Genomic DNA, 27,800 nt, shown 5'->3' with positions numbered 1-27,800 from the left:
TATAAACCAGTCAGTTGTCGATAAAAATGTACGAATTTTATTAAACTGTTCATGTAATATACAAATTAATGTTTGGAGTTTTGTGTAACAAATAAATGTAGTGCTGTAGCCACGACGGACAAACTTTGCAATACTCGACGAGCCTTGTGGCTAATATGCAGCATATCTTTATTATTTTGTATAACATTTTTACTCTATATACTTTTCAGTAATTTTTCCCTTAGTTTATCTTTACTCGTTGGTACTGAATGCGTATACCACACTGACTGATATAAAAACACATAAAACAAAAGAGGTGACCCTCTCTCTCTCTCTCTCTCTCTCTCTCCTACCATTTCTTCATTCGGTTCTCTCCCACAACTACGTCTCTGCCCTTCCTGATCCCTCCTCTCCCCGACACAAACTCCATCCTTTCTCTCAGTTATTCTCTTCTCCATTCCCTCCATCCCCTTCCTACCCCCTACCCTCTCCTTCTTATCACCAACCTCCTCCTCCCAACCTCTCCCTGGCCCCACCCATCCTCGTCCTTCCACGCCCCTCACATTTCTTCCTCCCCCCTCACTCTCTTCACCTTCTCCCCCTTCAATATCCCCTCTCACTCCCATCATCTTCCCTGTCCCTATTCCTACTTCCTCCCCTTCTGTCATCTCCACACCCCTATCTTATTGCCTGGCCTCATCACTCCTCCCTGCCTCCCAGGCCCACCTTTTTCCTCCCCTTCCCATAGTCCTCTCCCTCACCTCACCCCTTCTCACTCCCTCGCCTCCCGTCCTCCCCCTTCCCCAACTTTATTCCTTCTCACTCCTCCTTTCTTCCCTCCTCGCCTCTCTTTACCCCTCCCTCCAACCCCCTTTCCCTCCGCCCTTCGCTCCCTCACGTTCCATACAACTTCTCGTGACAAAGAAGCATTCACTATGCAACAATGACATGCAGCCCCCTACTCCTCTCTACTCACCTCTCCTCCCCCTCTCCCTCCCCCAATCCATTACCTCCCCTCCCCTCCTCATCTATTATTCTTTCTCCCCTGCCCTTACCATCCCTCCCCTCCCCACGCCCTAAATATTATCCCTCCCTCCCCCTTCCCCCCTCCTCTCCCCTCCCCTCCCCTCCCCTCCCACCTTTCCCCTCCCCTTCTCTGTTGTCCCTTCTCCCCTGTCCCTCTTCACTTACATTATCCTCTTCCCTCTTTCTTTCTTTATATTTATCATGGGTTTATCAGGAATGGGATAGGTCAGAAGAAGGAGGTGAAAAGTAAGACTGTCTTAGAATACAGGCGTGTAGTGTAGTATGGATGAATCGTGTGTTATACAGGTGTATAGTGAGGCAGAGTATAACTGTATGTCGTACGGGTCGTCAACTCAACCTCTTCAGTCCTGTGATATATTCTTGTATTTAATTTTTGCCATTTTATTCAACTTATACACACCTCTAATAGTGCAGCGGTCAGTGAAGGCTTTGTTCTTAACTTCCAAAGTTAGATAAATCTCACTAAATCTGAATGAAATCGTGTGGTGTTACCAATAACGTAAAGTAGTCATGGAACTGTAAGGCGTTAAGCAACGCGGCCCAAACTTGCTCGCCAGGTAGTTCTGCAGGGCATGGCAATTGATTCCTCTAAGGGACCTGTTATATGTGACTTCATAACACCTGGCCCTTACTTGCTTTGTACATTACACTATACCCTCTTGTACGTTACTGATGCAAGTTATATTAGTAATAATGCTATATAAATGATATACAAGAAAATCTTCAGGTGCAACAGGTAAACTATATCACTAAGGATGAGGTGCTACGAACACCCTAATGGAAGAAAGTAATGAATAAATAAAGCGAATACGGAAATACAGACATCCGTTAGGCACTACAATGCGCCGACACCATCCGTTCATACTGAGGCAAAACTGATATTGCACCTGGAAATGTAATTACGGATATAACCAACCTGGCTATCAGGTCTATTTAATCTAGAATATAGGTCACTGAAAATATTACAGTGAACAACTTGAGTACTCTCTCTCTCTCTCTCTCTCTCTCTCTTAATAAATTAAATGTGTATTCATTTGTAGGTTGGAATTAATATAGTGCAACCCGCTCTACGAATTATACATACGGATATGACAATTGGCAGAGACGATCGAAAATGAAAATGCCGTTAGCCTCTTAAAAACCGATGACGTAATTATAAAGTCAGTTCTTGTTATTATTTGATAAGCTTTTAGAACTTCGGAGGGATTTGTAGCACTGAACATGATAAATAAGTCCATACCAAACCACCTCTAACTCTCCAGATGTAAACAAAATGGTCAGGTAGCAGTAAGAATAAGTTATGGTTTACGACAAGGGGCTGAAGGATTGCATGGCAACCCGGTACAGTGTTTACAAGGTTGCCGATCCCTGGGAGGTTGTTCGGAGGCACGTTAGAAGCTTTTAATGTTTTTATGACACTGGAGAAAACTGCAGTTCCAGTTTTTCACCCGTCGTTCCTTTCCATCCCTACCCGCTCATCCCCACCTCTCTCCCGACCCCAGCCTCTTCAGGTCCCACTCTCCTTCTCCTCCATTCCCATACTTCCCTCCCCCTCTCCACCTCCTTCCCGTTCCCCGTCATTCTTAATCCTCCCTCCCCTCCTTTACAGTTTCAGATCTTTTCCTCTCCTCTCCTCTCCTATCCCTTTATTTCCTCTTCTCCCCTCCCATCTCTTTTTCCTCTCTTTTTTCATCCTCCCCTTCAGGTCCCTTTCTTCCCATCTTTTCCTACTCTTCCCCTCTCCTCTCCCCTACCTTTGTGTCCCTTCCTCTATTCTCCTTCACCACTCTTCTCTTCCCTACACTAGTTACCTGTTTATCTCTCTCTCTCTCTCTCTCTCTCTCTTTCTTAATTACTTCCCTTATCTTCCTCTCTACATTCCTTCATGACGTAAGTGTGTGTGTGTGTGTGTGTGTGTGTGTGTGTGTGTGTGTGTGTGTGTGTGTGAGAGAGAGAGAGAGAGAGAGAGAGAGAGAGAGAGAGAGAGAGAAACAATAGGGGAAAGGGAAACATGAATTTTATACCTCCATAATAACTCACCAGGGGACACACACACACACACACACACACACAGACACACACACACACACACACACACACACACACACACACACAGTCAGGGACCAAAGTCTTTCATTCTTGCTACTGACAACTGCAATTTAATAAGGAAAACCCTCTCTTCTAGTGGACTTACTAAAGGCTACTCATATACTTAACTCCAGCTTGAGAGTGCATTCCGAATCCAACACGAGTCATCTGGCGGAAGCTAGGCCATAAAACTGTCATCACTGTATTCAAAAGAACATAATTTAAACTTTACCACCAAATATTGTTACTTAAAATTTACCACCTGTATCCAAGACGTGACAACACTAACATCAACGTACTGTATATCATCATCATCATCAGCATCACTATTACTATTACCATCGTCATCATCATGATTATTGTAATCATTAATTACTATTGCTATTAATAAAACACTGCACATCCTTGTGGAACATTTTCTTGTTAGTGTCATTATTATTATTATTATTATTATTATTATTATTATTATCATTATTATTATTATTATTATTATTATTATTCCTACTTCTTTTAAAACTGCGATATTTCAAAGGCTATTTGACCTAGAGCCTTCAAAATTGGTCAACTTAATCGAACAGCTGTCCTCGTCTTTTGGCCAAATATGGTTCAGTCCGTCAACCGGATCTCCGGATACTATCCGGAACATTGTGAAGTGAGTCAACCACATCATGTCAAGATTCGCTTAAGCTAGGAAACGGAAATTTTACTACAATATAGCCTTCAGGCGGACGCAGTGCTGGATGGAGTATGGTTACTATCGGTTGATTATTCTCCGAGATCGACTGGGATAAAAAACTGGGACTAATCCGGATATTCCGGATATCACCTAATTTTCCACGATAGATTAAGACTAGAGCCACCGAACTTGATGGGCTTACAGACTATGATTACCTAATGTGACATGCCCAAGATCAGCGGCCTTGACCTCAAGGACCCTTTATAGCTCGGCCTCTAGTAGGCAATGGCTGTGGGAAATTTTTCTTTATCAAAAGTGTCCTTGGACAATTTTGCGGTGTTCTATTTATTATATTATTATTATTATTATTATTATTATTATTATTATTATTATCATTATCATTATTATTATCAAGGGGTAGGGTAGTGACAGATAGACGGAAAAGGACCAGGGAAGAGGTCTTTGAGTGTGACCTCAATGTTAAGGAACTAAATAAGGAAGCTGCCAGAGATCGAGCAGCGTGAACAGCCACCATTAGGTGACCAAGATCGACGCATGCAATCATGTTGGAGCCTTCAAAAACGAAACGAAACGAAACGATGGCCCTCATCCTATCGTCCTTACCATCACCATCATCGCTCACAAGGTTATGGGACTGAATATTTTGCTTAACCTCATCAAAGTTAGGTTTTTCTACGCTGCAACATGTCAGGCGGAAGTAAGCGCACAGTGTAAGAGGGTGGGTGGAGGGAGGCTAAGGCCAGATGTTTTTAACTCATTTACTACAAATGGCTTCCCCTTAGTTCAGTATTAATAAGCTGACGGCGGCACGAGTACAAGGCAGATGTGGTGCTCGTAGCGAGATGTGTTAACTCTCTTATGGTCAGGAAAACTAGCATTCTAATCTCGCTAACGCAAGGTGATTCTGTTCAGCTGAGAGTGAGTCAAAGGAAACTGAGTGCTAATCATGTAAGTGCATCACCTGCCGCAATTTCCAGGTAGTGGTAGTGATTGCCTGGGTGACGCAGGCACCTGCAGTATTAACAACTCAGAGACGCACACCATTTATCATTGACCACATTTGACTCCGGATGATTTCCGTTCCAACGCACAAGTACTGAACATGTCTTCCTCACGTCACCACTGCATTACAGAAACAACAGCCCCTTCAGTCAGGGTGACGCCCATTTAAGTTTATTCCCCCAGACACTATACGATTTTATTAAAATTAGGAAAGGCCTCTCCCATCGAAGGGGTTAATTAAGGCTATATGTAACCCATCCAGTTCGGAAAGTCTTTACTAAACTGAAGTAAATCATGAGGGGCTTGTAAGAACGTATGTGAATAGATGTTCCCAGACTTACAATGTGCACATACACATGACGCATTTCTGTGGACGAAGTTGAGGATCTTGCGTGCTTTAGCCGGGATGAGGGCTTTGTGCCCGTTTTTGCGTCCGCACCTAGCGATTGCAATAATGAACTGGTTCCGACGACTGAGGTGTCAAATATATCCTCTCCACCTAACTGTGCCCTCGTCGGAGTGGTTGACAGGCTCAGAGCAGCCCCATGGTCAGAATAATAAAAAAACGTTTTTATTTTGACTACAGGTATAACACTGGTATCACTGGAAAGGGCTGTACGATGCAGTAAGTTATACCTTCATCACAATATTGATACAACTCATTAGACACTGGTAAACTGCAAAAATATTTACATACGCACCTATGCCGCAACTTCATTAGGTAGGCAGAAAGGTAGATAGGGAAGTATGTAGTCAGGCAGGCGAGGCGACTGGTAGGTAGGCAGGTTGGGAGATATTTGGGTGAACACGTAAAAAGGTCGCCTGGGAGGTAGGCAGAGATAAAGGTAGGCAGGGAGGCATGTAGGAAGTCGAGTGGATAAGTAGGTAGGTAGGTTGGTGTTTAGACAGACTGGTAGGAAGGTAGGTAGGTAGGAATGAATGAAATGTAGTTTGGCAAGGAGGTAAGTCAGTAGGTACATGGCTAAGATGGGTGGTAGGCAAGGGGGTATGGCAGGTAGGAATGTAAGTCGGCAGGGAGGTAGGTAAGTAAGGAAAGGGAAAAAAGGTGTAAGTTAATCCTTTGTATGCTAAAGGATTCTTTCTATCACCGTGAAGTGAACAAAGAGGATCACCGTATAGCAGAGTGGCTGCACAACCTGAGATCAGCGAAAGACAAGAACATGGATCATACAAGACCTCGTCTTCTGAACCCCAGTGTGACAACACTCAACTGATATACAATATTATATACCAAAAACAACAAGCACGACTTTATTTCCTAAACTCCGTGACTGTTATATACACACAGCGAACCGCAGACTTATAAATAATCGCGTCAAATGCGCCAAGAACAGGATTCATTGCTTTAAAAAAGCCTGGGGTGCTTCACAAACAAGCTGACGACCAGTTCCCGGCGGAAAGAACAAAAGACGAGAATTTTCTGTGCCTTCTTTTCCTTGTCCTTCCTGCGAATACACTGCAGTATTCACTGCTGTGAAGGTGTGTGCCACGTAAAAGAACTGTTGGACTTTAGGAAATGGACTGTTGTTATGTCCAGAGTGGGACACACACACACACACACACACACACACACACACACACACACACACACACACACACACACACACACACACACACACACACACACACACACACACACACACACACACACACACACACACACACACACACACACACACACACAAAGAAACACTCAAAAAGCGCATACCTCCGTTAACGCCATAAAGATTTATGATTTATTGCTGAAACTTCTCTTTCCTGCCAGACGAATACGTTTACGATCTCATGAAGTCAAGTAACTTTACACAGCCTACACTGTTAAACAGTCCAAGAAGCGCATACTTAGCCAACGCCAATAGAATTTACAATTTAATATTGCATCACGATTCGGATCCACCTCAGCATTTTTTCTTCTGTTCCTGGAACCACCGCCCACGTACCATACCTCACTGATATCTGATATATATATATATATATATATATATATATATATATATATATATATATATATATATATATATATATATATATATTAAAATCTTGTACACAAACTAACAAACAGACATGGATGAGTATAATACATCTGTCCTGCTTAGTTGGTGGAGGTCAGGAAAAAAAAAAAAAAAGCAAGACAAAGCAAGATGTAAAATAGACTTTAAGAAGGTGGTTACTGAAGTGACCCTTAAGGTGGAAGAGTGGAAGTACCGGTTAACTTTTGTATTACACAGTTGGGGAGAGAGAGAGAAAAAAAAAAACATGGGGTGAAAGTAAAACGGTTCAAACATACCTCGACTGACAGTTTCATAAGAACAGAAATTTACCTCGAAAGACGTCTTGTGTTGGTTTGCTCATGATATCGACAAATTATTTTATTCAGCTTAAGGGGGTTTTAATGTAGTGAAGGGAATAACGTGGACCACATCCTAGCTCTACAACTGAAAAAGTCTTCGAAGTTTTGTAAAAGTGCCTGGATATAGCAGCAATATAATATAAGACGTTCTCGAGCTGAAGGTATAAGCTGTGATCACCGCATTATTATACAGCATCAAAAGATTCTCGGTATATCGCTCAGTGGGTTGCCGGAGGATTAGTGCCTCTCCCCACAAAACAACTAACTCAAACACAAACGACCACCCCTTACGAGATCATGGCATCGGGCTATAGATAGATAGACCAAAAGGAAGCCATCAGTACTGGTGGTAAGTGACTGACTTTGGTGGTGGTGACGATGGTGGCCTTGTCAGGTAGAAAGGATAGGAAATGACAGATCCAGCATAGTACGTACGACAGCAGGGTGGTTGGAAGGAAAGGGAGATATGTGCAAAGCAAAGATCTTGGCGAATTAGCTTGTCAGTCTCTGGATACCATGTTGGGTAGGACTTGATGTGGTTTATACCCCCCCCCTTCTCTCTCTCTCTCTCTCTCTCTCTCTCTCTCTCTCACACACACACACACACACACACACACACACACACACACTATACTGTGGTGAGAGAGAAAATTTGTATAACAAGTGTGTCCAACTGTTCTCTTCACTACTACGGTAACAAGATGATAAGCTGCGTTCACCACATCACCCATAAGACTGGCAATGACGATGATGGTGATGATAGATGTAATAGTGATGTAGTAAGTATGGTGCTGTTTATGATACTGATGATGATGATAATGATGTGATGTCAAGTGAACCGTTAGAATGATGAGGTCGACGATGAAGATAATTTTGGCAATAATGATGACGTTGAAAATGATCATGTTTTTTCCATGAATACTTCCACAAGATTACCCTTTACTTATCGCAATATCTGTTACGCAGTCAGACAACTTTGTTCTGTCATACACTAAACAAAGCGATAAATTATGCATAATTAATATATATGAAATCTCTCTCTCTCTCTCTCTCTCCTAGATTAAGATTAATGTAGCTAAAGAACTGAAGCGGCGAGAGAGAGAGAGAGAGTACTATTTTACACTCCAAACCTCATATCTCAACCTAGTTAACTGTCTGTCGTATTGATTTGGAGGTAAACACAGAAGGAAGGGCGAGGGACCGCGTGATATATGTTAGTGAAAACCGATACCAGACGCGTTACAACAGGATCCGGGAACACACGGATCACCAGCCACTTCCTTCATGACGTCATGGAACTTACCCTGGCAGTTTTATTCTAACAAATTATTACTAGCCGCGATAGTGGAGCTGGTATTGTTTTCAGTTTGTCTGCCTGTGTGTGTGTGTGTGTGTGTGTGTGTGTGTGTGTGTGTGTGTGTTAGCACGATAACTTCGCAACCACTCAAGGTATCATCACAAAATTTTACAGGTTTGTAGTAGGGGAAAAAAGCGATCACGAGTTCGAAGTTGGTGAAAGTAGGCCATGGTCTGTCTCCGTTACCACGATCACTTCGCAACCGCTCAAGACATCATCACAAAATTTTATAGGTGTGAAGCAGGAATGAAAATCTCCAATGAGTTTTGTTTTCAGGTTGTCTGTGTGTCTGTTAGCACGATAGCTTTACAACCGTTCAAGATATCATCACAAAATTTCATAAGTGTGTAGTAGGGATGAAAATCTACGAGTTTGAAATTGATGGAAGTAGGTCAAGGTCTGTGTGTCTGTAACCTCGGTAACTTCGCAACCGCTCAAGATATCATCACAATCTTTTACAGGTGTGTAGTAAGGATGGCAATCTACGATTTCGAAATTTGAAAGTAGGTCAAGGTCATTCCGAGCCGCACTGGATATGTATCTGCTTGCGGCTGCTGTGATTCCCTCCTTGGGGGGGCCTTTAGTTCTTGTTATTATTACTATTATTATCATTAATATTATTATTATTTTTATTATTATTATTATTATTATTATTATTATTATTATTATTGTTTTTATCATTTTTTTTATTTTACCAGAATACGATGACGCCTTTTCACCTGCACCGTGAGACGTGAGACGCCCATAATGGAAACCTTCAATGTCCATTATCACAGAGTGCATTACCCCACTCCTACCATACCACCCACAAGCTTACGCAATCATCCCCCCCACCTGAGTCTTTCCACCCCATTTCCTGCTTCACCATCCACCACCAATTTAGCCCATCAAATCCATTCCATTTACACCCGTCCACCCAACCCACCTACTTTTTCTACCTCATCATTGATATGCACTTTTCACGAGCCCACATACAACACCCATCTAATACTATTCACAGTCACCTCAACCCACCCCCAAACTCAACTCCATCCACTATAGCCAGTCCCAAGAGATCTGAACCGTCACATCTCAAAGACCACAACAATAATTGTGTTGTTTTACAGAACGTGCATTCACAGGTATGACATGAATCAGTCATAATTAACCTGAATAGATCTAACCGAATTAAATGATCTGAAATTCCCCAGGCATACTAAAGTCAGTCTGAACTAAGTTTTTTTTTCTTTTTTCTGAACATGGTATGAACGAATTAAACCTGCTGGAATAGATCTAGGCTGAGCTGAATGGCGGTAACCGCGGATGATTCATCTAATTTAACCCAACTAGATGTTGTTGTTGCTGCTGCTGTTGTGTTGTTGATGATGATGATGATGTCTGTCTGGCAGAGAACAGCCGTCAACCACAGGTAAGCAACTCCTTCCACATGCCAGTCGTACAGGTACAGTACAGTACATACACCACTGAAGGAACTGATACCCCTTTGTGTCACACAGCCAATCAGCACTTCATCAGGATCCAACCGAAGTCCTTCATCACAGCGAGGCGCAGGGAAGTATGAGGTTTGGCTCCCAAGTGGGCACTTCAGTTGCCCACCCAGGGTACACAGCGCCACCACGTGTAGGCGTCTCGTTAGCGCCCTAACTGGATGTGAAGGCCCTAAATAGACCTACTTGGATCTGACTGAAACTAACTGGACCTGCATGTCCTTCACCTAAACCCACTTGACTGGACCAAGATAAACGTAAACAGCCTGAATGGGCCTTACTAGCCTGAATGGACCCAGTTGGACCTGAATGGACGTAGCTGGACCTGAGTTGGCCAAAACCATGGAGAACGATAGGTGGAGTCGCCCTCAAACTGGCAGACTGAGAACACTGACCTGACACTGCCGCCATCTCACTGTGGGCTAAGCTGGACCCCGGTCAAGTAGTGAGGTGTATTCTCCCCTACACTTCCGGTTACTGTTTGCTGGTTTCTAATGCAAGTACTCCATTGATTAATGTTATTAACTTCTCTCTTGATAAAACCAGGGTTCTAGGGTAGGATAATATTATTAAAGAAAAGGAACCTGATGAACTATCAGAGGCGAAAAATGACAACGGTATTTCAGCCTTGTTCTGAAAAAAATAGTCATATATATAGCTGGCTTTGTGTGAAACTTAAGAAATCTTCGAAGTGGGAAGCCTGTTAAAGTGTTTTGTTTGGCAAGAATTTGATTATTCTTATGTGAAAGGAATTTTAATGAAAACGCCCATACTCAAAACTGATAACAATAGCCTGCCAAAATATTGTCATTCAAGCACTGACAGCGTTCGCAAACAAAACTGTGTTTTCAGGTTTAGCAAGTCAGTATGAAAACTGAAATTTATCCCTTGTATTGTTAATCAAAGCAGTGGCTGAAACCTGTCCACAGGTTACATACATACATACAAACAACACGAAACATATCTCTCAAGGCTGTTGATAGTAGAACTACCTCGGATAACGTAGTATGATTTAGTAGAATACAATGCAGCAAGTACTGCATGAAATTTAATTTTAGCATCACGCTGGCATACAAGGAAACACCTGACAGTAAAATAACAGTTTCATTAATTTAATACAGTGGGATGTTATCAGCGAGATTACCTGTAAAAAGCAGAAACAGTGAGGACATCACAGTGGCTGGATGCCAGCGTCTGCCTTATTTGTGTGGGGAAGGTCGGGGAAGGCTGGCTTCAACTGACAGTAAAGGCCGCGCGGCTCAGGGCGACACCACCTGTCATGCCTCCATGGCCAAAACTGATCCTGTATCACCTGACTAGGCCGAAATGGATGTGATGGCCCTGAGTGAATCCGAAGTGACCCTGACCAACCAGGATGACCCTAGGTGGATCTATATGGATCTGGCTGAACCTGAGCTACCCTACTCTGACCTGACTTTATCTGGCTTACCCGGACTGATGTGAAGGATGCTCATGGGCCACACAGGAAGTGGATGGACCTAATGCCCTGACTGGTCCTAAATGGTGGGACTTGACGGTACATGAATGAACTTAAATAGCCCTAAACTAATCGTTAAATGAAGCGAATGATTCAAAATGGACATGATGGCCTGAGTGGATCTGAAGTGGGATTAATGAACTTAACTGGACCTAATTAAGGGTGAATGGAATAAAACAGACGTAACATGATTGAAATTAACCAAATTGGACCTGAACTGACAAAAAGGAACCTTTACTGCTGTAGCTGCGTGCGGACAATGCTATTATTACCTAAAAGGACAGCAGTAACATTACCCTTCCTGATTCGGCCACTACACCATTTTGTTCTTAGTTTATACTGGTCAGTCATAGGCTATCCCGACCGTATTGTTTATGACATTGCTGCCAGCTGACAGTGGGCAGGATGACAGTTAAGTCGGAACGACGCAGGTATGCGATTGACGGATAAACCTGTTACTTTATCCTCGGTGTCTCCAGTCGTATTCATGTAAGGAGATTTTTCGAATTCTAGGGAATACATACAGTAGTCATTACTAACAGCGGCCTCTCATAATCTGGGTATTTCACAGTCAATGGGCGCTAATCATGTCCACTTAAAAGGTTTTTCTAACCTCTTCCTACCCATTTTATTTTGCTTAATTCACATTAAAATTCTGTTCTGGATTATCTGAAGTATTTTAATGTCGACATAGTTTGCATTAATTTCAAATCCAAGACTAGGAAAGAACCACAAGGAATATCGACCAGTAAGGAAGAGATGCTAGTAAGCCTCCTAAGCTAATGAGAATGCGACCCAAGGGGTAAAATTTACAGAAACTCAATATGACGCCGCCAGTGTGTGTGTGTGTGTGTGTGTGTGTGTGTGTGTGTGTGTGTGTGTGTGTGTGTGCGTGTGTGCGTGTGTGCGTGTGTGTGTGTGTGTGTGTGTGTGTGTGTGTGTGTGTGTGTGTGTGTGTGTGTGTGTGTGTGTGTGTGTGTGTGTGTGTGTGTGTGTGTGTGTGTGTGTGTGTGTGTGTGTGTGTGTGTGTGTGTGTGTGTGTGTGTGTGTGTGTGTGTGTGTGTGGAAACAAGGTGTAGGTGGATAGGAGGGTAGGCTAGGGGAAAGTGGACGTACAGAGAGAATCTGTTTCTCCCCTATCCCAAGCGAGTTCGAGCGTGGGAGGGAGAAAGGGATTATAGGAAGCCGCGTATAGGGTATGAGGTGGGGGAAATATCGGCAAAATGCTTCCTTTGTAAAAATCATCGTCCTGTCATCTTTAGCTTTGTTTTGTTCGTCACCGTCATCATAATTTTCTGGTCACCATCCGCATCACATTTCCTCCTCATCATCATAATTTTCTGGTCACCATCCGCATCACATTTCCTCCTCATCATCATTCTCTTCGTTAGCTACCATCATCATTATCTTCATTGTAGTTACCATCATCATCATCGCTGTCATCATAATTATTGGTTATATTTAGGATCATCATTATATTCATCACAGTTACTTCCATCAATATCATTAAATCATCATAATCATCTCTTTTTTTCTCTAGTGAAACTAATTGTGGACAAGATCGAGAACAGAGAAATAAAGAATACAAAAATTACCGAGAGACTGCAGTGTGAAAATTAAGTCAAAAGTGTTCAGAAAGCACAGCGACTCTAAGCCCAAATGTTGACACTAACCTGTGACCTTGACCTCAGAACTACCTGCACAAAAATCAAGTTACGTCTTCCCTGACCCACACACAACTTACATGCCAACTCTGATTAACACCGCACCAGTTGTTAATGAGATATTTGGCTAACACAGATGAAGACACACTGCAGATACACAGCAAAGGACTTGTTCACAAAAGCTACTCTTTGGCGCCGTTAATGAGATATAATGCATTATTTATTCACTGCCCCCCCTAAAAATTCCACGCAGCAATATATTAAAAACATGTTCGTGCATGATATTTTTACCTCGACTGCGTGACGTCACCAATATCACTAGCGCATGACAACCAATACCACTTGTGCATGACGTCAGGGTACAAGAGTATTCACTAATAATAATGCATGACATAACAAATTTAACCAGTGCATGACATTACAATTATCAACAGGGAAGGACATCACCACTGCCAACAATACATGACTTCAACACCACTAGCACATAGCAATACCTATATAACGAGCGGATAACCACCAATACCGTACCATCAGTGTAGAACATCAATATTGCCAGTGCGAGACTTCACAGATATCACTAGTGCACGACATCATTTCCACTAAGAAAGGACGACATCACCATTATCACCACTATATAATATCAATACCAACAGTGCATGACATCACTACCACGATGGCATGACATCCCCAGTACCATCAGCGCTGACTTCAACAAAACCACCAGGACATGACATTGCCAATACCTCCTTCCCAGTGCAGAAAATGATACTACCAATAACCAGTGCATGATATCACTAATACCACCTTCCCATCTTACTACACCACCATCAAAAACCCATGACATCACCAGTTCCAGCGCCCGACATCAAAAGTGCGTGAGGCGGCCAGTGAATGACGAGATACTCGTATATAACAGGGCAGTGGCGTTGCACGACACAGTGGAGCTCGATACTATGTTAGGCCTGAATACTGCGTGACACCCTGACACTGTACTAAGGAGATACTGTCATGCACAATGCACACACGTACACTTAGGATACTCTCTCTCTCTCTCTCTCTCTAACGTCAATGTACTTGCTCTCATATACCATTTTACTTACACACGCACACATTAGCACAAAGGCATGGATACGAAGCGCGCGCGCACACACACACACGCGCACACACAAACACACACACACACACACACACACACACACACACACACACACACACACACACACACACTCAATCAATCAATCAATCAGTCAATCAGCCAAAAATAGTCTTTTATAATAATAATAATAATAATAATAATAATAAAATTATTATTCTTACTATTATTATTATTATTATTATTATTATTATTGTTATTATTGCCATTGTTATTATCATTATTGTTATTATTATTATTATTATTATTATTATTATTATTATTATTATTATTATTATTATTATTATTATCACACACACACACACACACACACACACACACACACACACACACACACACACATCAAAGGCAACAGTAGCAGCAAGAAGGGCCAATCCATCATATTACTGCCACATACATACCTACACACAACACCTACCAACACCCACTGCCACACCTACCAACACCCACTGCCACATTTACCAACACCCACTACCACATTTACCAACACCCACTGCCACACCTACCAACACCCACTGCCACACCTACTAACACCCATTACCACGTTTACCAACACCCACTACCACATTTACCAACACCCACTGCCACATTTACCAACACCCACTGCCACACCTACCAACACCCACTGCCACATTTACCAACACCCACTACCACATTTACCAACACCCACTGCCACATTTACCAACACCCACTGCCACACCTACCAGCACCCACTACCACATTTACCAACACCCACTGCCACATTTACCAACACCCACTGCCACATTTACCAACACCCACTGCCACACCTACCAACACCCACTGCCACACCTACCAACACCCACTGCCACATTTACCAACACCCACTGCCACATTTACCAACACCCACTGCCACATTTACCAACACCCACTGCCACACCTACCAACACCCACTACCACATTTACCAACACCCACTACCACATTTACCAACACCCACTACCACATTTACCAACACCCACTGCCACACCTACCAACACCCACTGCCACATTTACCAACACCCACTGCCACATTTACCAACACCCACTACCTCATTTACCAACACCCACTGCCACACCTACCAACACCCACTACCACATTTACCAACACCCACTGCCACATTTACCAACACCCACTACCACATTTACCAACACCCACTACCACACCTACCAACACCCACCACCACATTTACCAACACCCACTACCACATTTACCAACACCCACTGCCACATTTACCAACACCCACTACCACATTTACCAACAGCCACTGCCACATTTACCAACACCCATTGCCACACCTACCAACACTACTGTACCTACACTCCCTCTCACCTAACATGCTAACACATTATACCTACCCATACCTACTTACACACCTCTGTCTACCTACATTCCTACCCGCCTACCAACATACCAACACACCACCTACTACCACCTATTTACATACTTACACTCCTGCTTACCTACCAGCAAACATGCACCACATCTACCAACACCTACTTACACGTCCTTTATATACGCACTCTTTTACTTACCTACTAACATTTTAACACACTGTACCTACCGAAAAACACTTACACCCCCCTGTCTACGTGTCTACACTCCTCTCTAACTTACACTTCTCTCCTAATGACCTACCAAGACACCACCAACCTCTCCACATTTTCATTCATCTACTTACATTTCTACTTACCAACAGACCACTCATCATTACCTACTTTCTCCTCTCCTGCTTATACTTAACTCCTTGCCTACCTACACTCTTACTCAGAAAGCTCTACTTCCGCGCCTGTGTCTACCTACCTACACTCTTACTTACCTATTAATTAACTTCTACTTCCACACCTCCAGCTGCCTACTTACCTTCCAGCTCTTACTTACTTACCTACTAACATAACAGACTTATTAATACCTACTTACTGTGCACCACTGTTTACCTCCTGTACATTCCTACTTACATATCACACCTCTCAACATCCAAACACATCTTTATGTATACCTACCTACATTCCTAATTACCTGCCATAAAAATAATGCCTATGCAGCCTTCCCTGGTCTACCTACACTCCTTCATACCAACATATCACGTCTACTAACACTCCACTTACACAGATGCATCTACCTTCCTAAAATCCGGCGTTAATACCTACTTACTGAACTCTTCTACCTACTTACAACTTTACCGACCTACCAGAGTTAATTCCTACTTACCAACCTCTACCAACTTACAAATACCCTTACTTACCTATCAACATAGTTAATACTTACACACCTCTGCTGTTCCACCTCCGTCTACTATCTACTTACAATCTTACTGACCTACCAACGTTAATATCTACTTACCAGTCTCAACCTATTTACCATTACTTAACTATCAACATAATTCCTACTTACACACCTCTCCTGTTTCACCTCCTACCACCTTCACCAAGCTTGCTACATACTTACTGACTCCTCTTGACCTACCTACACTTTCACTTATCTAGTAATATGCCACAACTACCAACACCTTTACTGACCTACTTACACCCCTACTTGCCTACCAACCCTGTACCTACTTCTTGTACTCACCTCCTCCTACCTACAAACACGCTACTTATTGGATATGTTGAGTGGGAGAGAGACGCAGGTTGGATCTTGAATTCTTTATTTGCTCAGAACCCATCTTCAGAGAGTTTGGACAAGAGGTGATACAGACTTTTGTACCCCTGGGAATTCCCTCGGCCTTCTCGCGTCGCAGGTATAGTTCTGTGTACCGAAAAGTTAAGAGATATTAAAGAATTCTCGCTCTAACCTGTATCTCTCTCCCACCCAATATTGCCACTTGTCTCAATGGATCATCCACACTACCTGTTACACACCTCCAATGAGCTACCTACTCTCCTGCATACCCACCAGCACAATACTTACCTATACACCTGCTTAACTTCCACTTACCAATATAAATAGGTTCATATACTTATTACTGACCTACACTCAGACTTCCCCACCAACATAAAAGCTACATACACAGCTATCCCGGTTCCAAGGGTTAGTTTTAAGATTTAAGTCTTTTCACTATAACATCCATGATCTAGACACAAACTTGCTTCTGTGGCAGCGAATTCTGCTGAGGAGACGAAAGTCGGAGGATGAGTAATAGCTGAAGCGCTCTGAGGCTATCCAAAACGACCTGGGTAAATCATTAAAACTGAGTGAAAAACACCAGAAGAAATTTAACGTGGATAAACATTAAGTAAAGCACATTGGTGACAAAAGTATAAAAAATGAGGAGCCGAATGCTCAATATTCCACTGACAGAAGGACCAAGAAGATCTAATAATTGTTGTTGGCAACGATTTGGAAACCTCAGTACTGTGTATTGCAACGAGTAAGAATGCTAACAAGATGCTCGGCTTCACGCAAGGAACTTCGATCGCAAAACAAAGTAACTACAAAGCTATTAAGTCACCAGTCAGACGACGCCTAAGACAGGTGTATGGTACTGGCCCTGAAGACAAAGTTGAGAGAAAGCAGAGAGGTCACCAAAACGAGCCTTTCACTGCGAAATTTGCCCTGCAAAAACGACCAAGGAAACTAAATATTTCTTAAATGCAATGACTTAGAGGAGATGTAATACAAGTATTCAAAATTCTTATCAAAGTCAACGACGATAGTTATGAAAACCTGCTAGAAATATAGAACAATATTGCAACTAGTAATAATGGGATGAAAGTCAAAAGTAGGATACGCATCACTAATACAGGGAAAAACTATTTTAGTATTCGCATAGTGGAACACTGAAATAACTACCAGGAAGTCGTCTGCACAAAAATTACAGACACAGCGAAATATTTCGACACTATGTGACACAACTGAGTAAGTGTCTTTATCTCCAGGCTGACATATATGCTGAGGACATTATGAAAACGTTGTGCGACTGTGCTTTCTTTTTTCAGATCTGTATATTTGACACTGCTTAGCGCTTAGTGTTTCTTCTTCAGTATTTCTTTTAAAACTTCCTTATCTGTTGTCTCTAAAAATTATTATATTTTTCTTTCTAATAGCTTACTAATTTATTTATTTATTTATTTTTATTTTAACGAAGGGTGCAGTGGACGGGGAAGAGCCGTCTTCTTTTCTATCTTTTTTTTTTCCTTCACAAAAGCTGGTTAGATCTGTGGTAGATTAGTTTTTTCACATTCCCCAGCTGTCTCAGCTGACAATGGATAACGCGCGCCTTTTTGTATGGAGCAGGAGGAAAAGGCGGAAGTAGTTCTAGTTAAAAGCATTATCGAAAAGTTTTTGGATAACTTGGTTAATATAACACATATTTTTAGGGTTAATTGTGGACTTATTTAAAGTTGCTGTTCGAGTTTCTTGCTTTGGCGACGAGCTGCACAGTTTTGCTGTGCTTGTTCCTCCACGCTGATATCCTCGTCAAGGGCTAACATGCTCTGTTATCTGTACGTGTTATCTAATATACTATAGCACTAGCCGTGTGTGTGTGTGTGTGTATTTTGGGCAACCGAAACTACACATTCAAATCGCACCAAAATTGGCACAAAAATCGCAAAAAAATCGCTGATATGAAAAAACTTGGGTCCCATCACGACTGCAAAACTCTTACTATATTTAATGAACGATCACATTTTGACCAAAAAAAAAACGCTGCTCCCGAAGCCCAGCATAGGATCTCCGTAGAATTTTTTGCCCAGAGGTAGAACTAAAATAAACTGTAGCAGTAGCCGTGTGTCTGTGTGTGTACTTCGGACTTGCGTTCGGACAACTTGGGTTCCATTCCAGAAGCTGCAAATAACACGATCAATTGGTTTGCTGTAAAAAATCCAAATGACAACGTTACACTAGAACAGCATATAAACGCGAGAGCCCTCCGCAGGAGCAGGTGTGAGGGGCCCGAAGGGCCGACAAGTACTTGTCTAATATGCTATAGCAGTAGCCGTGTGTGTGTGTGTGTGTATTTTGGGCAGCCAAAACTACACATTCAAATCACACAAAAATTGGCACAAAAATCGCAAAAAATTCGCTGATGTGAAAAAACTTGGTCCCATCACGATTGAAAAACTTTTACTATATTTAATGAGCGATCAAAGTTTGACCAAAAAACGCCGCTCCCAGCGCCCGGTCGGTTGCCATGGCCGAGTGGCTAATATCTCAGACTTGCATGCAGACAACTTGGGTTCCATTCCTGAAGATGCAAATAACACGATCAATTGGTTAGCTGCAAAAAATCCAAGTGACAATGTTAGACTAGAACACATTAGCGGACCATCATGGGCCAATTGATGTCGCCTTGGCGGCCGATAGTGACAACGTTAGACTAGAACAGCACATAAACGTGACTCGGATTACCTGAAATGATTGTAACGCGTGCGCGACGCGCGAGGAAACGAGTGAGAAGCACGAGGAAACGAGAGCGAAGCACGAGAAAGTGAGCACGCAGCACAAGAGCCCTCCGCAAGAGAAAGTGCGAGAGGGCCCGAAGGGCCCACGCGCACTTGTTAACTCCTATATACCTACATCATGGTTACTCTATAACATAATAATTACAGGACTCTCACTGACTTCCCAGCACCAGTGTCTTTTGACCTGCCTTCGTTCCTGCTCATATTAACGTTTACTAACCCGTCCCTTTATCAAACAAGCAGTCTCCTTACCAGACAACCAACCAGCTTACCAACCAACTATGCTCGATTTTTTTCCAACTGATGATCGACTTTCGTGAATGTGGCACCTGCGCACTCCTGCCGCGTGATTGGATAATTTCAGTTTCATACCTGAAGTATCATATATACAAAAAACAATTGTTCCTTATTCTAATTCTCATAAATGTTGTTTTGTATTGTCACTGTACTATACAAACAGACATGAAACAAGTATGTATCTGTGCTTCACCTATATTAACCAAACTTGGTGGACTGATGGAGATGCAGACCATACAGAAACCGATCTTTTTTTTCGAACAGTAGGTCAACAGTCACGGTCACAGGGCTGGTCAAACGCTGACCTAGCAAAATAAGTTTAAATAATTTTGTCCAATTCTTACCAAACTTAGTGCAAATGTTGAGGGCAAAGAAGGAATGGTTTTCAGATAAACCAATCAAAGGTCAAGGTCACAGGACAAGATCAACGTTTAGTCTGTTGGCGTATTTGTTAATAAAATATCTCGAGCAATTTTGATTCGATTTTACCAAAATTGGTGGAGGGTTGAGGGTCAGCCAAGTAATCTGTTGTTTCTAGAACAATAGGTCAAAGGTCGAGGTCACAGGGCAAGGTCAACGTCAACGCTTTTTACGCTATTTTACCGAAAGTTTGTGAAGAGTTTAAAAATAAGGCAAGTATAAAAAGACTCTAAGTTTGAGGACCATCAGTCAAAGGTCATGAACACTGGGAAAAGTCAGAGGTCAACATCACAGGAAACTTAACTAGTTTTGATCTGATCTGAACCAGACTTGGTGGGAGTGTTAGGGGTCAGTCAAGAACGAAGGGATTCAATTGTGAGGACACTCAGTCAAAGGTCAAGCCCACACGACAAAGTCAAGTTTGACCCAATGTGTCCGAGTGTGAGCAAAATAACTAAAACTAATTAGGTCTGATGTGCATCAAACTTGCAGATTGGTTGATGGTCACCTAAGGGGTTGACCTATTGTTTTTGAAATTGATAGGTCAAAGGTCAAAGTCACAAGGCAAGATAAGTTCAAACATCTTTTTATCCGATGTAAACTAAACGTTGTGGAGATCAAGGATGAAAAGATTTACTTTTGAGAACAGCCAGTTAAAGATGAAGGTCACTATGAGCAGTCAATTCAGGCACGTTTCATCTGATTTTAACCAAAATTGGTGGAAGGGTTAAGGGCCAGGCAAGCATTAAGTAATCAGACATTGAGGGTAATCCGTCGAAGGTCAGAGTCACAGGGTAGAGTAAAACATTCTTCCCTGAGACTAGTTGGTAAGCGCGAGTGCTGCACTGTTTGCGTGTTCCTTGTTCTTTTTTCTCTTTTGATGATGATGGTGATGATGATGATGACGATGATGATGATGATGATGATGATGATGAGGAGGAGGAGGAGGAGGATTACTGATTGTGCTATGTGTACAGCGAAAGTGTTCAATCACTGCTTTGTTACCGTTACGTTGCATCGACACACCTACAGTGAAACACCCGGAAACTAGGAGTAACGAAACGAAACGAGAGAGAGAGAGAGAGAGAGAGAGAGAGAGAGAGAGAGAGAGAACAAAGGAATAACGGGACACAATAGGGAACAATGCAGCCATTTTACCGACGAGTACGTAGAAAAGAGCTAAGTTTCTGAAGAAGCCATGCAGTCAACCAGCCATATGCCTTTACCAACCAACATGCACTTTTATCAACCAACCAGCCAACCAAATATACATCTTTATCAGGCAATCAACTACACAACTTTATCATCCAATTATACATCTTTATCAGCCAGTTAACTATACACCTTTATCAACCAACCAACCAGCCAATCATACACTTTATATCAACCAACAAAGCAACCATACACCTTTATCAACCAATTAGGAAAGCATAAATCTTCTACCAACCAACCATTCAACTACACAATATTTTTAATCGTATTTTTCATTCAGTTTTATGTTTTATGTTCATCGAATATATTTATTAATCGGTCGCTAATTTCCTGTATATTTAATAGGTGGGAGAGAGAGAGAGAGAGAGAGAGAGAGAGAGAGAGAGAGAGAGAGAGAGAGAGAGAGAGAGAGAGATCCAAAACAATTAAAACTATCTTACTTTGAAGTCCTGTTTCCTTCATTTCTAGTCCTCCTCAACCAACAATAGTCATTATTATTATACAAGGTGCTAAGGCTTACACCTGAAAATCAGAAGTACTTTAAGTTGCTGTTATGTAACCACAGCACACCGAGAGAAGAAAAAAAAAATGAAGATGTTCAGGAAATTATACACACATGCTTAAGGGGATACAACAGAGAACAATGCAAGAGATAAGTCAACGTGCAAGCAGCAACGTTAACATCTGCTTATAAATACCGATGTCACTCCCACTGTACAGATCTGATGTTAATGAATTCAAGAAACTTATCGTGTAAGGAAGAATGCATCCACGGAAGTAGTAGATGTGACACCTTGCTGAAACGAAAGCGGATGCAGTGTTGAGAAAACCTAATGAACCATGCAGACATATGTATCAAGGAACCAACGTGCAAGGAATGAGCATTGTTCACTCAAATCTTCAATAGGATGCACAGACAGAGGAACAGCATGATGGTAATCAGGACCACAGAGATCCTCACCACTGTACAGAAAAGAAAAAAAGTTCTAGAAATTCTAACAGCCTGTGGTGGAAGGGAACGGTTGCGGACTATACTGGTACACAGCACTCGAGGACTATACTGGTACACAGCACTCGAGGACTATACTGGTACACAGCACTCGAGGACTATACTGGTACACAGCAGTCGAGGAGAGGGGAGCAACTCATAAACAAGTTGCTAAAACAAATGAGTCAGCAAAATCGTCGTTCGCTTTGTTTATTTTTCCAAGCTTCTAAGAATCATTTGAAACTACTGGCAAACACGTTTTTCAGGAGTTACCTTTCAGTCAAATGCAGCATCAAAATTTTCACGTCGAAGATTCGAAGTTTCTGCTGAGGAAGTACTGGCAGTATACAATGTCTACTGTACAAAAGGAATCAGTCTGTCAGCAAGTGATAATAGTTCTTTTGCTCTTGACTGAGCTGTATAAACCATTTTCTGTACTACAGCGTTATGCTGGAGCAGTCCACATTCGAGGACTTGCAGAGAGAAGTTTGTGAATGAAGAGAAATTAATAGCTGACACGAGCTGCATTATTTGCTTTAAAGTAGAGATTATTTGTGTCAATACTGAAAACATCCGTAGTCTCAAATGAACAACAATAAACTCAGTACAATGCCTTTGCAACGCCAGATCGGACGTTATACGACCTACTTTATCAACCACCCATTAACTCTTTTTTACCTTTTATTTGATCCTTGCCAGGTCCACACGATTTTGCTCAGGTTGGGAAAGGCCTCATATAATAGAGGAGTTATATAAATATACAATAGTTTAAAGAATCACGAAGACTGTCAGTAATATGACTTTTTGGCTCCAGACAATTCTGCCAGCTAAACCCTTCGCTGCGGCGATGTATTTTTTATTATTATTATTTTTTTTTTACAGACTACAGAACATAGAATGTGATGCACATTAAGGCAGATATCTTGTACTGAAAGGGTTTGTTATTATTGTTGTTGCCCCAGGCTCATCTGAGTGTGAATCCAGTGCACTGCAGGCTGAAGCTGCCCTTTCCCAGCTATCGGTGGGTGGACAGGAAGGAAGATGAGGCGAGCTGGTATAATGGGACAGAGGAGCCGTCCAGTTATATCGGTGCCACCACGTGAAGGTTTACCTCTCCAGCACCAAAGAGCGTGATGAAAGCTAGTTTTCGCTTCTCCAGCTCGAAAAGCACATAGGAGTACATAGGAAATACCGATAACGTGGTTAGCTACTGAGACGAAAACCTACATGCGTAAGATATGCACAGTGTAAGAAAAGCATAAAAAAAAAAGGGAAGGTTCTCCCCCACTCGCCACTCTGCGGCAAAACACCCGACGGAAAAACGAAAAACAACTTAACCTTAATAAGGTCATCCGGTTACAGCAAGAATAATAATAGTAATAATAACAAAACGGATGTACCCGCTAGGAAACACTTCTCCCACGGAAGGGAAACAACACTGGGCATTACAGTCGCATCCTTAACCCCCTCACTGTGCTGGGTCTCTGTTAAGATGAATAACGTCGTGTAGATGGGGCAGGAATATAATACAATATGGTGTCGTTGTACTGATAGGTTGAATGGATAATGTTCTTCATTCTTTCACCAGTAGAAGCATTTCCAGATCTGAATAATATTACTTGAAGGTAGCAACATTAAATTAAAACAAAAAGGCGTCATTACACTAAAGGGGATAAAAGAGAGATGGCGTAGGCGTAAACAAGCTTATACGTTCTGACAGTTAACCACCTCACTCCAACGAAGCATTGTTTTATTTTGTTCTTTTTACCTAAACGCGATTTTTATACGGCTTTGGGGAGACTTCGAAGTCTGGGAGTTACATGAAGCCTTCATTTCATGGATTAAGAGGTAAACTGTGAAACTCATGACTAGAGTAAAAACATGTCTATCTTCTGTGCCTGGCTCCTGGTTGCGTTCTGTAACGTGGAATACATGCTGACTACATCTGTTACTTACAATTGGTATGCATATACCCGTATCTTTCTTCAGTCCAAACCCATTCACGCACAGCGCGTCTTGCGCATTCTTTTCCGGGTACCGAACAAACGTTGTCATTGCGTAGAAGAAATCTCTTGGAGTGAAGTGGTTAATGAAGTCTATATCTAATCCACTGGAGTTCAAAAAGCCTCTCCTGTGTTGAATAAAAACCCCGGAAGGTCTCATTAATATAACGAAAACTACTTCTCCGAATAAGGAATAATGACTGGTAACTCCCTACTCAGAGCACAAGCTCCAGTCGTGAGACTGCTCTAAATTAGCCTGCTTAACTTCTTCAACCCAAGATAGTTTCTTTTTTTTCTTTTTTTTCTTGCTACCGTCAGACGATTTTCTTCGTCTCAGGGGGGCCTCCGATTAGTGAGGAGGATACTATTGGGTGCAGCTAACCCCTCCCATAAACTCGATAATAATGTCTAAATATAATGAGAATAAAATATGAAAATGCATCTTGCGTTTGAAGTGGTTCAGACTTTTACCCCGAGTACGCATCGTTCTCAATATACTCTTTGCTGCCGAACGATCTGATTCAGCTTAGGATAGTCCTCTAGCGATGAAAGGGTCAATGGAGACTGTACCTAAACTCTCTATAAAAGAAATGATCAACCTGTAGGTGTTAAGAGGTAAGTTCTTCTTTCCACTGACGTGACTTACTGATCCGTTCTTGCTAACTCCAAACGACTATATTCAGCTTTGTGGAGTCTTGTCATAGTGAAAGAGTGAGTGGGGGCTATACTTACTCCCACGGCTTTGAAACGCCTCTCCCAGCAACCCAAATACCTTGGAGATAATAGAAGTAAAATAAATAAGTAATCGGACTGAAGGCGTAGAAGGTCAACTAGGGTGGATGTAATTAGACTACACTGTTGACACCAGCCGTCTCTTCTCTCGGGGGACCCGCTGGTGCAGGGGTTACCACAGCTACCTCACAATTGGAAGAACCCGAGTTGGATTACCGGCCGCCCGCACTCCTGGACAATTAAATTATGTTTCCTCCTGGTCCTTATTCACTCCCTATTAACAATGGACACTTGGACGTGATACCGACTATTGCATGTTGTATTCTGGGGGAAGAATGGGTCATAGTAAAAACTGATTGTTTTAATGATCATCGTGCAGTCTTCTTCTTCTTCTTGTTTTTCTCTTTCTTCTTCTTCTTCTTCTTTGTCTCTTTCTTCCTCTTCTTCTTCTTCTTCCCTGCCTTCACACAGCACAGACTAGGTAACATCATACACGAAACATAAATTATACAGTCGATAAAAATAATATAGACACCTTCACTGGATGAAACTCGATCTGAACGATATGTCTCCTTATATGTTGCAGTGGTTGGTGGTTCTAAGTAACTTAAAATTCAGTTTGATATCAAGTCAAACGAATGGCAAGATTAAAATATAACAAATGGTTTCCGAAATAGGACATATTGGGTTGGATGTTGGAGCTGATTTCACCTTTCAAAATATCTATAATTGCAGAAATCGGGAGAGTTTTGTTGCTGGTCGTACACATTGTAAAGCTGCATCCCACGCCACACCATACAACACATGATGCTACACTCTCCTCGTGCATGTAACAAAGCAGGGGCAAAAACGCAAATAACAGGTGTGATGAACCTGAGCCTTTCCAGTCACAACAAAAACACTGATAACAGCAATCGTACTCACAGTGACGTGTGTGGGTTCTGTAGTTTTGATCCATTCATACACTCACCTGTGGAGAAAGAAAAAATAAAAAACTATAAAGATTTACATCAAAAGATACTTCTACTACTACTACTACTACTACTACTACTACTATTGCTACTACTACTACTACTAATAATAATAATAATAATATAATAATAAAATACTGACGATGATACAATTTGCCCCAAATTATAACCTTAATAATAATACTGCCAATTATCCATCATCCAAACCTGTACTATCCCATGAACAATGTAAGTGTAAGGGTGTTGACTATTAAATCCAGACATTTAAGACGCCGGTATCCGTTTACAAAGCCCTGAGTGACGGTATATGAGCAAGAAACAGCATCTGTCCCTTAGACCACCAGGCATCCATTTGTTGGCTATATGGTTACTACCCAGGATAATAAATGGTTTTCTCGGAGGGGGGAGGTTGGCGTGTGTGTGTGCTGGCAGAAAAGAATGGACTGAACGGGCAGCGTGGAGGGTGGACTGTTACGGTGAAGGATGGCAGATTAGGGTAATAGCAGTATATCTTGTGAGTTACGAAGATGGCTGATACATGTCACGTAGTGTAGGTTTGAATCTGAGTTCTCTGCTAGAAAGAGAACAATATAATAAGACCGAACTGCTTTTTCGTTCTTAAAACATAAGTAAAGAAGCAGCGAAGTCCGCCTAAATTCAAAGACAATGAGTGAAAAAATGAAGCTAACTATAATCGCGATATGCTTGTAAAATCAAAGAAAAAATTTAAAATGAAGGAAAAGAAGGAGTACACTTCTTAACCCCTATGACTGGGGCAGGTTTTTACTTTTGCTACTTTCAGGCGCTTATCATCATCTTAGAGATGCTTTTCGATTTGGAGAGATATCAACTTCATTACCGCTTTCAGTATCAGAAACACTCCTGAAGCAGAATATAATTGTCTGGAGGAAGCAAGAATAAGCCAATCATCATCGGAGAGGAGTGGTTAAATTAGGAATTAAGCTGGGAATCCTCCTGCATATATACGCAACATGATCTCAGATTTAGTTTACAATGGAACATATAAAACTACTTGCCTGTGTATAAACCTTCACCTCTACTTTTTACAGGCAAGAATGAGAGAGAGAGAGAGAGAGAGAGAGAGAGAGAGAGAGAGAGAGAGAGAGAGAGAGAGAACTGAACATTATACAGTATTTGTTGTCCCTGTAGGTGGGTTTGCCTGGCTGCATCACTCTGACAGAAAATGTCATTCAATGAGGCCCTGAACCTTTGAGAAGGATGGGGTCCCGGCCTCATGAGGAGTGTGTGTGTTGAAGGGCATTGCATTATACACACATTACACGCACAAATATTTACGTACATACACGCATACAGACCCACGTAACAGAAGAGTACTTGGTTGATCGAGTACTTAGTTGGTCGGCATCGAGTCGGAATCCCCGTAAACGTAACACTGAGGAGCGGGAAAAACA

The sequence above is a fragment of the Coenobita brevimanus genome, chromosome 13, assembly GCF_032717465.1.
Source record: "Coenobita brevimanus isolate Jiangsu-jjx chromosome 13, ASM3271746v2, whole genome shotgun sequence".
Classification (NCBI taxonomy): Eukaryota; Metazoa; Arthropoda; class Malacostraca; order Decapoda; family Coenobitidae; genus Coenobita; species Coenobita brevimanus.
The sequence above is the reverse complement of the archived record's forward strand: the minus strand, read 5'-3'. Positions refer to the sequence as shown.